Raw genomic sequence first — 13509 nt, 5'->3', positions numbered from 1 at the left:
AAGAAGGCAGCGCCCGTGTGATTAGTGATACACAAAATAATGGCTGTAATTAAAGATATTATTACATATTTAATTTCACATAACTTGGGCTCCAATCGCAATTTACCTTAATTTTGTAGACATTATAATCAAACTTCATTTTATAAATTACAATTGAACAAAACGAATAAAATTCACGATTATTAATTGATTCGATAATTTGAATCCATAATCTAACTTCCTTATAAACAACATATTAATAGTTCACAAAATTTTGTAATCATAATCGACTCCCTATTATTACCAAAAAGTTATCAAAAATAATGGCGGATTTGATTCAAGTATTATTACCAAAACGTTACTAAATTCGTAATTTAAAAATATATCAAAGTTATTAGAAGTTTCCTTTTAACAATCATTAATCACGGTTGTCCTTGCAAATCACGTTTCATTAAGGGATAGAACAATTAAATTTATTATAAATTTTCTTTTAACTTTCATATATATCATATATATTGCAACATTATTAGAAGTTTCCTTCTAACTTTCACCCAGATTTGAACAAAGTTATTGCAAATCACGTTTCTTTTTAATATTAATAGTTAGACATCGTGATTTCGTAACAATCATTAATCACGGTTTATGATTACAATTACGATAAGTTCTTAAACGGAATTATGCGGGACATCGTGATTTCGTAATAGTTAGACATCCCCTTGTTACGATAAGTCCTTAAACGGAATTAATTTGTAGACACTATAGTTAGACATTTTTTTTGAATTAGACTATAGTTAGACATTACACTTAGATTGCGTTTATATATATAATGTCTAACAAATTATTAAATGCTATATGATGAATACTTGTAAAAACGTGTGCATATATTTTTGTCTCAATCTATTTAACTATTAACTATAAGAAGTATAATTTATAACATATGTTACAGTTCTGCTAACATTGTGAAGAGATTATAACTTTAACGGTAATATTTTGTTACATGAAATCCAATACATATGCACATAATGGTATAATCTGAATCATTATAGATGGTCCACATACACATGTTATAAATTATACTTCTTTTAGTTATATATGTATCGGATTATATCATCTACAAAATCGTTATGTCATATATAATTAACTTTGTGGACCGGATCAGTTTGAATAATAATGAGAATAAATGACTATACGCCCGTAAGTTTGAATAATAATGACAACACATTAAACATGGACGTCAATGTTTTGTTAGTCATTGTAATAAAGAAGCTTATAATATATTAGTAAAGTTATAATCTAATGATCAATGGTAAGCAATGGCAATTATTGTAATTAGTATAGTTAACAAAGGGTTTTTGAATATAAGATGTGAGAGAACTTGTAGTGCTGCCACGTAGGAAATGACAATTTTGAAAATAACACATGAGCTAAAGGTTAGTTATCTATAATGCTTCTCAAATAATAATAAAGGAATTAGGTATCTATAAAAGTTTAATTAATCGAAAATATAACCAAGTTGCTGTTAACTCAATTGATTTCCATTAATTACGACAGTAAATTATAAATACATATCATCATTTTTTTCTCTTTCATAATTTCAAAATAGTTTAATAATCTATCGACTCCATCCACTAACAAAACTAATACTTGTTCTTTGTGAAGGATCACAAGTGCTTGTTTTTGCGTTCACAACTTTCATATCCAAAAAGATATCGCGAACAACAATTCAACTCGTGTGTGTTTGAGTTTGATTTCTACTGACAACAAAATTGTTGTTATTTGATCAGTCTGGTTTTTTTTTTTTTTGGTAATCTTGATCAGTCTGAGTTTGAGTTTTAATACGATAACTAGAACAGAACCCGCGCCATGCACGGATAAGTTCCATTTTAAACATTTATTTTATTCTATAAGTTGTTTGAGTTCGTCTTTTCTATCTTCTATAATGATCATTGGTTGTCAATGAGATCTGAAAACCGAATATAAGTCATTGTATATGAAGTGTCAGTCAGACGTCGATATCAGCTCTCTCTAAATGAATCATCTTGAAGTAGTAATCTTAATCTTAATTTTCCATCCAGTTTTAAATGTTTTAAGATCTTTTTATAAATATTTTATGTAATGAAATTTATATGATTTAGATGAATCAATGTTTAATAATTCAAAATTAAAATAAAACATATGAACTCCAAAATATGACTCTAATATAATAGATTAGATATGTTTTATTTTAGTTTTTCAAATAAAAATGAATATTTTTTAAAAAAAAATTAACAAAATATTTTAAAGAAAATTTCGAAAAAGAAATCAATTTAAATATTAATTATCAGAAAAATATAATTAAAATATTTTATGTGATTTTAATTTTAATTTTTTTATTGATAATCAGAATTTAAATTAATTACTAAAATAAATTGCAAATAGAATTTTTTAGAGATTTTGTTAGAATTTTATTAGGAAAGTTATTTATTTGTATTTCAAATAAAAGATTAAGATATTAAAAGATATTTTAATTAAATTATACGTAATTTGCTAAATTTTCTAAGGGATGGTCCAAATAAAAAATCATACATAAAAAGAAGTCACAAGACTCTAATTTAATAGATTAGATGTTTATAAACTCAAAGAGGATATTAGAGAATCATTTCTGTTTTGTTATAAACGATTAATATAATGTTAGGAAAATGTTTAGTTGTTTCATTTTATATTGTTAGCATAGTTTTAGGAATTCTTTTGGATGTTTTTGTTAATATTGTTAGCAAAATATTACAATTAATCATTGATCCATTTCTTTTACTCATTAATAATTCTAAAATTTTAATAATATAGAATATTCTAAATCTAAAATTTAATACATATACTCTATTAATTTATACATATGCAATATTCGTATGAAGCAATACTTCAAAATTAGGCCTTTTTTTTTAAGTAATACTTCAAAGTTTTCTAATATGCATCACGTATTTGCATACCAGAAAAAGAATGGATTTCAGAACCGAATCTCCTCCATAACTGACCATGAGGTCTTCTTAGAGTTGCAGTCTATCTTGAATTCATTATGTCTTTTAAGCACAACGTGAGACATGTTAGTCAGGATGCTGTTTTCTTTTATAAATTTGCTTTGATTTTTAGTATTCTCTTTGACAGACTCAGAAGTGGAGACAATGTGAAGAAACAAATGAAAGAACCATATTGTTACATGATTTTTGAGTAGAGTTTATGAATAGGTACCGACTCTTCTTAATGTTTCAACATTCGAAAGATTCAAATTTAAGAATAAACGTTTGTTAAACTGGATATATATTGTATAACCTAATTATAGTTATTACCTAGTTATAAGGGATATATTTATTTCTAATGAATTGTGAATAGGTCCAAATTTAATTGGCAACATGTTTAAGTAGATAAAAAGGAGGACTCTGTTTTAATAGATTAGATTCGATAATATATGATTCAACTACCATTGACATTAATAAGAAGACAATCAAAACTTGTGATATAGTGTAGTAGCCAATCTATCATGTAGCATTAAATACAATCATCTAGGGTTAACAGATATAACATATTTAAAAATTCACAAGAAGAAAAGAGATTCGTGTGAATTTTTGACTGCAGCTCCATTGGAAATATGCTACTGACTATTTTATTATTAAAAATAAAGGAAAATAATAAAGGAGAAGAGAGAAAACTAGAAAAAGTTAGAAAGCATCAGTTACAGTCTCTTGAGGTAGTCTCTGGAAAAAAAAATGTAAAATATACTAAAAGATGAAAGAGAAGGAAGAAATGTTGAAGAACGCTTCTTCGTAAAGAAATTCTGACGAAAAGGGAAGAAATCAGCTCTATGGATGTCCTTCGTCTATTATTGCAATTGCTTTTTAAAGATTAAAATTAAATACAAAAAAAACATTTGTTTTGAAATACTAATATAGATATATAAGAAAGTGAAACATGAGTGACCTAGGACATTTTCAGCCCAACTCCAATTTTTACTATAAAAGAGAATAAAAATAGATATGAAATAAGAAATGCTTCAACCCAACTTTATATTTCACTCCATAATAGAGTTTAATCCATTTATTTAGTAATCTATTTTTTGTTTGTTCATAATAGATTAGAGTAAGAAATAAAGTGGAGTTAGAACATTTTTACTCTATATCCACTTTTATTTCATTTTAGAAAAAAATGAAGTTTTACATCGAAAATGGTCCGAGCAATGTGGATGCTCCGGGCAATGTGGATGCTCCGGGCCGAGGGTTTAGAGAACTCCATAAAAACGTCTTTGTCTAAATGTCATTTTGTACTGGTTGAATTTTTTTAAAAAAACTAAATTTAACTAAGTTTTAGTAAAAATTAATATTTTGCTCTTTATCATATTTACAGATGGTGTTACTCTTTATCATATTTACATGAATGTACTAATCAGCGTGTGATTTGACATATTCAGAGCTTCACGGTCAGAGACTCAGAGTCAACTGAGACGAATGAAATAAAATTATTATTACCGTCTTATCTTTAGAGAAAAACTGAAGGTCTTATTTTCTTTTTATATCAATGATGAAAATTTGAATATTACTAATACCAAATTATTATATAAATAGGCAATGCTCTTCACAAGGCCAGAACATAACTAGCCTTGTGTGTTGTGTCTAACTCTTAAGTCAGCATTTTCTTAGTTCATATAACCTAAAACAACAAAAGAGAAAGAAAAAGAAATGGAAAACGCTTCGACTGTGAGATTCTCTAGCTGTCGAGGCGTCGCGTTTGAGATTAAACCTCATGCAAACCCTTTCGCCATCATTACAACTGATCAAAACCTTAACGCAAACGCTGAACGCGAGGAAACGAGCCGCAGGTTTCGACTTCCAAAGGATTTCATCAGAAACGCCTCAAAAGCTTTCCCTTCATCGTTGCAACAGTCTATAAGCCTAGCCAGCAGCCATTTCTGCGATCTGGACTCCGACAACGACGAAGAAGAAGATGAAGACGATTTTTACTACTTAGAAGAAGGTGTGTTCAAAGAAGGAGACGATACAGACGAAAACGCAATTCTTGATTCTTCCTCAAGCAAACACAGCGAGAAACCGCAGCAACCGCCGGTTCCAAAGAAACGCGTTTCAAGACTATCAATCATACTTCTTGATCAAGGACTCTTCACCGTTTACAAACGTCTCTTCGTCACTTCATTGTTTCTAAACGTCATAGCTCTCGTTCTCGCAGCCACGGGACGTTTTAATTACGCTAGAAACGGAGCATCTATGTTTTCAATCGCCAATATTCTTGCCCTAACTCTCTGTAGAAGCGAAGCCTTCTTGAGACTCGTTTTCTACCTAACCGTAACCATACTCGGACGCTCCTTTGTCCCTCTCCGCATTAAAATCGCGGTCACGTCGCTCTTGCAAAGCCTAGGCGGTATCCACAGCGGTTGCGGCGTTTCCTCAATCGTTTGGCTTGTCTACTCATTAATTCTCACTCTTAAAGACAGGGACAACAATTCAACAGCGATCATAGCGGTTGCGTCCGCGATTCTTTCCCTCCTCTGCCTCACATCCGCAGCTGCGTTTCCTCTTGTTCGTCATTTACACCACAACGTCTTTGAACGCGTCCACAGATTCGCGGGCTGGTCTGCTTTAGGCCTTGTTTGGGCGTTTATAGTATTAACGACTTCCTACGATCCAGTTTCAAGATCTTACACCGATAATCTCGCCTCGACGCTGATCAAAAGGCAAGGGTTTTGGTTTACGTTAGCGATCACAGTCGCTATTGTGCTCCCTTGGTTGACTGTGAGACGCGTTCCGGTTGATATATCATCTCTCTCGGGCCACGCGTCGCTGATCAAGTTCAGTGGAGGTGTGAAACCAGGGATCTTGGGAAGGATCAGTCCATCCCCGTTGTCAGAATGGCATGCTTTTGGGATCATCTCTGACGGGAAGACATCGTACATGATGTTAGCCGGTGCTGTCGGAGACTTCACCAAGTCATTGGTCTCAAAACCTCCAACTCACTTATGGGTCCGTACGGTTCACTTTGCCGGCTTACTCTATCTAGTTAACTTGTATCGCAAGGTAAATAAAAATTCTCTTAAAACCTAGAATTTAACTCGATCGTGACAAATTTTCAACAGTTTATTTATTGGATAATTGACCATTTTGAACATGTTTTTGACGTTTTTTTAAAATATATATGCCGACACATCAATTGAATATTAATATTAGCTACAATGAAATATATTTTTTGTGGGATTTTATTTTTATTTTTCCACTTCAAACTTATGTCAACCACTGTTTAAGATAAGTAGACTAGAAAAATATGCTGTGCGAAAACGTTGATGACCAGCAAGATTGCAATATTTTTTTTAAAAAATTATTTTTATTTCAACTGAAATACTACCATTTAGATTTTAATATATACGTTTTTACAGGTATTACTTGTGGCCACTGGTTCGGGGATTTGTGTATTTTTATCGTTTCTCATGCAGCAGAGTAAGGCCGAGGTATATTTAATCTGGGTGGCCAAAGGATTAGATGATAATTTCGGGTCGGAGATTGTGAATAGGATTAAATCTTATCCTCATCAAGACAGGATCATAGTTCACGATACCGCGATTCTAGGACGACCTAATGTGTCGGAAATGAGCGTTAAAGCTTCCAAGAAGTTCTCAAGTTGTAATTGTTACAAGCAACCCTGAAGGAAGTCGTGACGTTGTTAATGCATGTAAGGCTTCCGGGGTTCCAGCTTTTGGTCCCATTTGGGATTCTTAATTACTAGTATATTTTTTACATAATGATGTAAAAGAAAGATTGCCAAGTGCCACAACATATAAACTTTAGGCACGTGTCTATACCTAAGTTTATTTTTTATTTTTAATACATAAGTTTATTTTTTATTTTTATATACCTAAGTTTATTTGATAAAAGAAACTATTTGAACGACACAGTAATTAGTTTAATCTCAAACATTGATGCACCATACGGTTTTAAGCAGTGTTTTCAAACCTACACCGGAGATCGGACCGGGTTGAACTATGAACTAAAAATAATCCAGGTTGGATTAATGCTAAAACCCAACTAAAATCGAATCAGTTAAAAATTCCTATCGAACAGTCAAAAACTCGGGAACCGGCGACCCAATGAACCGGCCAAAGCCCGGTTCGTATATAAGCCAAAATTTTGTTGATGAAGCAATTAATTTTTCTTTTTCTAAGTAAAAATAAAATTTATCAAAGATTAATAAAGTATGGTCTCTCGTCTTTTTTTATGTCGTTTTTATAACTCATAAATTACAAAATTCACAAAGTTCAATATTCACGTCGAGATATTGTTTTTGTCTACTTCTCATTTAAAAAAAAAATTTATTTCATGATCACTTGTTTTAAAAACCTTAAATAATTGAAACATTTTCGTTTCTGAAATTTGTATTACAAAATATAACTTTTACCTCATGTGTATATAATTTTTTTTAAAGGTGATGAAAATTTAGAGTGATAAGATTTGCGAATAAAATTTAAATGTATTTTTCATATTGATTTTAAAATTTAGTTGTTATTTTTAAGTTTTTCTACTATTTAAACATTTTATTTGATTGATCTATTTTTATTAAAAATATGCATATTATTTATAAAATATCATTAAATTTAGTTTAATCTAAGTAAACCCGATTGAATTCGGTTCAAATCTAGTTGAACCACAACAACCGATGACCCAAATTATTCTGGTTTGCTAGCAAGTCTGGTTTTAAAAACACTGGTTTTAAGCATTTTCAGGATTTTCACCTTTTTTATTATGTAACGACTAATAATAGATTCCGTACAATAGCTTAGTTACGCTTACGACCTATGGTTTCTTTCTCCTAAAACATGTCACATGTCACATGTGTATATAACTGTATATTGACTTAAATTACGCAAGTACGAACATATGTTCATATAGTACTTATGATTCATTAATGATATGAGGAAAATCAAAAGTTTTGACCCACTTTTTAATGCTAATTCACCTACGGTCCATAAACTAAGTTAATTGGGTCTCTAATTAAGTATGCCCCAGTCAACCATCATCATTCACCACCACTCAAATATTTCTTTCAAGTACAAACCTGAAAGAAAATAAAAAATATTTTCTCTAATTTTTTTGGTTAATAATTTTCCATAAGTTTTTCTATAATTGTTTAATTAAAGATCATTTTCCATGGCTGCCAAAACTAACACCGAAGTCCAACCGACTAGTCAGTTTAAATATATACAGTAGGTAATTTAGTTGTGTGATATTTTATTTTAAAACGTGTAAACTGAATATTACTTGTGTGTCCGATTTAGTTCTGTATGTAGTTCAAATTTAATCTGAAAATAGTCTTACAAGTTAAAAATAGATTACAAACGAAAATTAACCACTCTTCAGTGTTTTAATGATTTCGCATAATTCTTTCAAAATTTCTATTTTTAGAATTAAAATATACCTTTTTACTTTTTTTCTATAAAAATTTCTTATTGTTATGAATCATTAAGTGGACGGTCCATAACCTACACCATACAAGTTCAAGACTAGAGTCCATTGAGGGTTTACATCCAGCCACATGGAAGATCCATTCAACCTTAGTCTTTATGAGTTTGACCATGTCATTATGTAGAGTATCTTTGTAATCAATTCTCCCTTTGACTCCACCTTGTATGAACCACTATATATAGTGGTGTAACCAATAATAAATATACAACACATTCTCACAAATCTTCTCTCAAATCTTAACACGTTATCAGCACGAGACTCTCTCCACCTGAGCAATCCCATCCGCCGGCGATCATCTCTTTTCCGGCCATCTCTTCCGACCCTCAGTCTTGCTCCGCCGGCCATGTCTATTCCTCTCACGGTTTTCCGGCCAGCTCCTCCACCTCTCTCTCAACCAGCTCATCCGCGGATCAGCTCTCTCTCACGGTGGTCCATTCAGATCAATTTGGTGTTTTCTAAAAGGTAAACTAATCTATCCATAAAATCTAAGAACACCACATATCTGAATCCTGATTATTAGATCTATTTGAATCATAAAACTTATAAAAATCTATAGATCTAAAATTATCACAAATATTAATCTTGAATCTAAGATCTATATGAATCTTGATTCTAAAATTATTTGAATCTCTAAAGATCTAAGAATCTCTAAAAACTTATAAAACTTATTAATAATCTAAGATCTATATGAATCTTGTTTCTAAGAACTATTTGAAATTATAAAAGATATTAGAGAAAATCATAAACCCCTTTTAGCTAGCAAGCCTTAAAATCGGTTCCCCTTTCTCCTATTTTGATCCGGCCTTAAATCCGGATTGACTAAAGGATTGAAACCCATAATCTTTGTTTGGCCGTATTACCGGCTGTATAGCCGATGAATAAGCTGGCCATCAAAATCTTAATCCCATTCGATGTGCTTACCGATCCAAATCGGCCCTTATCCACATCAAAATCTCAAATCCCCTTGTTTGTTTTATAACCGGATATGTATCTTGATGGCCATTATACATATCAATTCCCTAAATCCTTTTTGCTTGATTTTTATCAATCCCCTAAACTCTAAGCAATAATCGGCTGAACCCCTAAATCCAAATCCGGCCATGATTTTTTTTTCCGGCCATGACCTTTTCCGGCCACAATCTTTTCAGCCATAATCTTTCAGTCAAACCCAAAGATATCAAAACTTAAATCCTAATCAATGCATATCTTTGACCATTGATGTTTTATATTGTAACTGATCAAAATTTAAAACTTTTATGATTGTTTTAAATGCATATCTTTGACTAGGTAGTATTTATCAAAATATTATAACATATAGTCTTGATTTAAATAGTTATGACATAGGCTAAAATAAATACTAAGTTGAAATCATTTGATCACATAGTTGTTTGTCAAAATTTATCTAAATCTAAACCGGCCTTGAAATCGGTTCATTATAGTTTGAACAAATGATATAAATTTATCTTGATCTAAAAACCAACCTTGAAAACTGATTTTGTGATGATTGAATTATATACTGATCATATATACATACCTGATAGCATCTATTAGATCAAACATGGATTAGTAAATTGTTAGATCATACACATATCATGAACTGATCAATTTCATGCATCCGCTTGTCATATAGTTTTATTAAAACTGAGCATGCATACATATAATAGATCATTCTAATCATGGGGCATTTAAAATAAAATCTAAATTGGTTCATATTGCTTGCATCTAATTAGATTAAATCGGTTATTTTTAAAGTTAAGCATGTTTGTTTAATTTGAAAACATAAACCAGCTTTGAAACCGATTGATTGAAAATCTAATTGAATTTGTTCTAGACATATCCTGAAAATTATAAAATTTTCTTGTCTTGGTTTACCCTGTAAAAGGGGGAAGGAATCGGTTTTTGCTTTATGATCTTTGAAAACCAAATATCCTCATGCATTAGGAATCACATATAGATTGTTTAAGTCCAATGCTTAGTTCTGAACATGCATTCAGCTATTTCTTGATCCATGCATTTGCTTGATTTCATCCATCTTGCTTGATCTCATTTAATAAAATGATGATTGATCCTTATTCAAATTCTAAAGGGCTTAATACCCTATATATATAATCAATCCAATTTGAATTATAATTAAAAGGATTACTAGATGCAATGATCAATTGATCATTCTCATACTAAGATTGCTTAAGCAAATAGATTATATGATTTGGGGGAAAGCCTTATTGAAATCATATACATTGATTTATTCTATTGCTTACATAGAATTCTGAGTGCTTGAATTACTCGTTAAATATTCAGATGTCGAGATTTGAACCCTCAGATTACTCTGCCCTAAATCTCTCTGGAGATAATTACCTAGAATGGGTAAAGAATACTCTTGTTGCCCTGAGATCCAGAGGACTCGGACAATGCATCAATGAGTACAATGATATCATTGACAGTGAAAGGCATAGAGCTATAACGATTATTCGTTATCATCTCACTGAGGAATTAAGAGACCTGTATCTCCATGTTGAGGATCCTTGTGACCTTTGGTTACAGTTAAGGAAAAGGTTCAAACCGGTATCGTGGCAAAAGGCCAACCATGAATGGGAGATCCTCAGATTCCAGGATTTTGAATCCGTGGACAAATATAATTCTGCTCTGATGGATATTGCTTATAGTCTTGAACTATGTGGTGAAAGGATAACACATTATTCTTTATTATATAAGACCTACTCCACATTCCATCCAAAGGATGTGCTGTTGCTACACACGGCTAAGAAGTTCACCACTTATAATGACCTTTTGTCATATCTTTTGACTTCTGAACAAAAAAAACAGAAAATCAAAGATACCATCAACAGATTTGACAAGCTTCAGAAAAGATACATTGAGCTAAAGAATAATGAGATGAGGCCTCCTATAGCTGATGAAGCTGAAGTTGAGCGCCATATGGCAACACATGCATTGTGAAGGCCATATTATATAATTGTCTTTTGACATTCTCATTTTCATGTTTCCTGAGTTTATGTTTCATGAATTGCTTTGATACTTTGCTTTATACACGACTTCATTAATAAAATGAATTACTTTGAGTTCATCATTATCTTATTCAAACTGTTGTTTGATAAGAAACTATATCTATATGCCTTTATTGTGCCAAGATAAATATGATTGAGGATTAATACCCCAACTCACTTTTCCAAAGAGTTCAAAGAAGCCTTTGACAAATGGCACGACATGCTCTGCCATCCAGGCTCAGTTATAAAATACTCTTGAACTCAACTGGACATTCCTTGAAAGAAAGGAAAAGAAGCTCGACCAAGGCTTTGCCTAAATGGCATTATATTCACCCTATAAGGTCCATTGAATTAAGAAGAAAAAATGGTTTCCAACAATGGACAAAAGGGAATAAGAGTACCTAAATTAAATCGCCTAAGTGGTCGAGACTACATTCTCTATTGATCTAGTGATCAATATGATATTAGGCAAATAGCCAGGGCAATCATGTTTGATTAACCCACGAAATTTATCACTTAGATGGCATTACCATACTTAGCCATTCGGATTATGATGCAAATATTTAAAAGGGCACAAATGTTATCCCATAAGATCTCACGTGTGTGCAATATATCTATGCACAAGGGAATTTATTGTCCCAAGCACCACGAATTTGAGTATGTTCATGAGGGGGAGTGAGGACAAATCCCATGATACATGACCATACTAAAATCCGTGAAACATGGTCCACAACCATATTACATATTGGTTGAATTTGATATAAAGACCATTACCTATAAGGTTCAAATTCTAAAAGTCCATATGCTTGGGGACACCATGAGTTATAAAAGAATGAACCTGCATCAGGCCATAGTAATTATATCAGGCCATATAAGTGATCATAGATATTCCCACCTCAGACTGATACGGGTCATGAGTCCAGACATATATCATCTTAAGATATTATGAAAGAATCCACCACAAATATATGTGCCATCTAAGATCATGTGATCTTAGAATCTCATAAAGAGGATTGGAAATATATGTTGGATATATATTATGAATATACTTTCTCCATAAGTTTAAAAGAAACCTTGAGCCAAAATGGGTGATCTAATTATAGACCAAGGAACAAGGATTACATAAGGTTTATGAATCCGAATATCCAACAATGAAAGGAGAAAAGTAATAAGCTGGTATAAAGAATGATAAAGAATGGTATCTACCATCTGGTATCAACCATCAATGTCTTGGCAAAGATCCTCGGACTAGAAAATAATTTATAGACGTCCATATGCTACAATGATAGCAAAATAAAATGCCAGACACATTGACCCGAGAGAAAGAATGACTATGTCATCCCAGCTTAGCACCACACGGTTTTGATGTCTTAAAGACACAACCAAGTTGCTACAAAGTCTATATAAGATAGACCAAATAAATGTTCCAAATAAAGTTCCATAAATTCTAAGGAACCTCGGAAAGAAAGAAAGGTGCATGAGATAAAATCCGAGTTTTATTAAAGGAAACCATTCCAGACATTGAGATATAAGGCTGGCCAGCTGAACAACTAGGTACCATACCATATAGCTTGGGACGCCAAGTTATAAGGTTATTAAGGTCCTAGATAATGAAATCTCAAATTGATTTATACCATGTCTGGAACTAAATTGAAATATATATATATATATATAAGTGTGTCGACACATACATTCATAGAAAATACACAAGTATGTAGCACATGAATACAAAGATATGTATCGAGGATCATAAACCCACACAAGAGTACTCATAATGAATAATGAAAGAAACGTGGGGTTTAAAGTGATATATAAAAGGCGTATTGTATTGGCCATGAATATGTAAACGCCATATGATGCCCAGTGAATATATAAATCTGAAAGAAGGATAAATCGTGAGACAGACCGGGAAAGGTCTATATAATCCAATGTGGTGGATACTACTACATATTTCACTACATATGATGTCTGGAAGAAATTCAAAAGATGTAGTATGCTATATATGACTCACTGGATGATGATGATAATATTATTGG

The 13509-nt window shown here is 31.8% G+C and overlaps 1 pseudogene; it reads left to right on the top strand.

Annotated features, from left to right (window-relative positions):
- The first annotated feature begins 2352 nt into the window (after positions 1-2352).
- LOC125583773 lies at positions 2353-7080 on the top strand (annotated as a pseudogene).
- Positions 7081-13509: the final 6429 nt, after the last annotated feature.

This window comes from Brassica napus, chromosome C3 (assembly GCF_020379485.1).
Source record: "Brassica napus cultivar Da-Ae chromosome C3, Da-Ae, whole genome shotgun sequence".
NCBI lineage: Eukaryota > Viridiplantae > Streptophyta > Magnoliopsida > Brassicales > Brassicaceae > Brassica > Brassica napus.
This window is presented reverse-complemented; position numbering and strand designations above follow the sequence as displayed.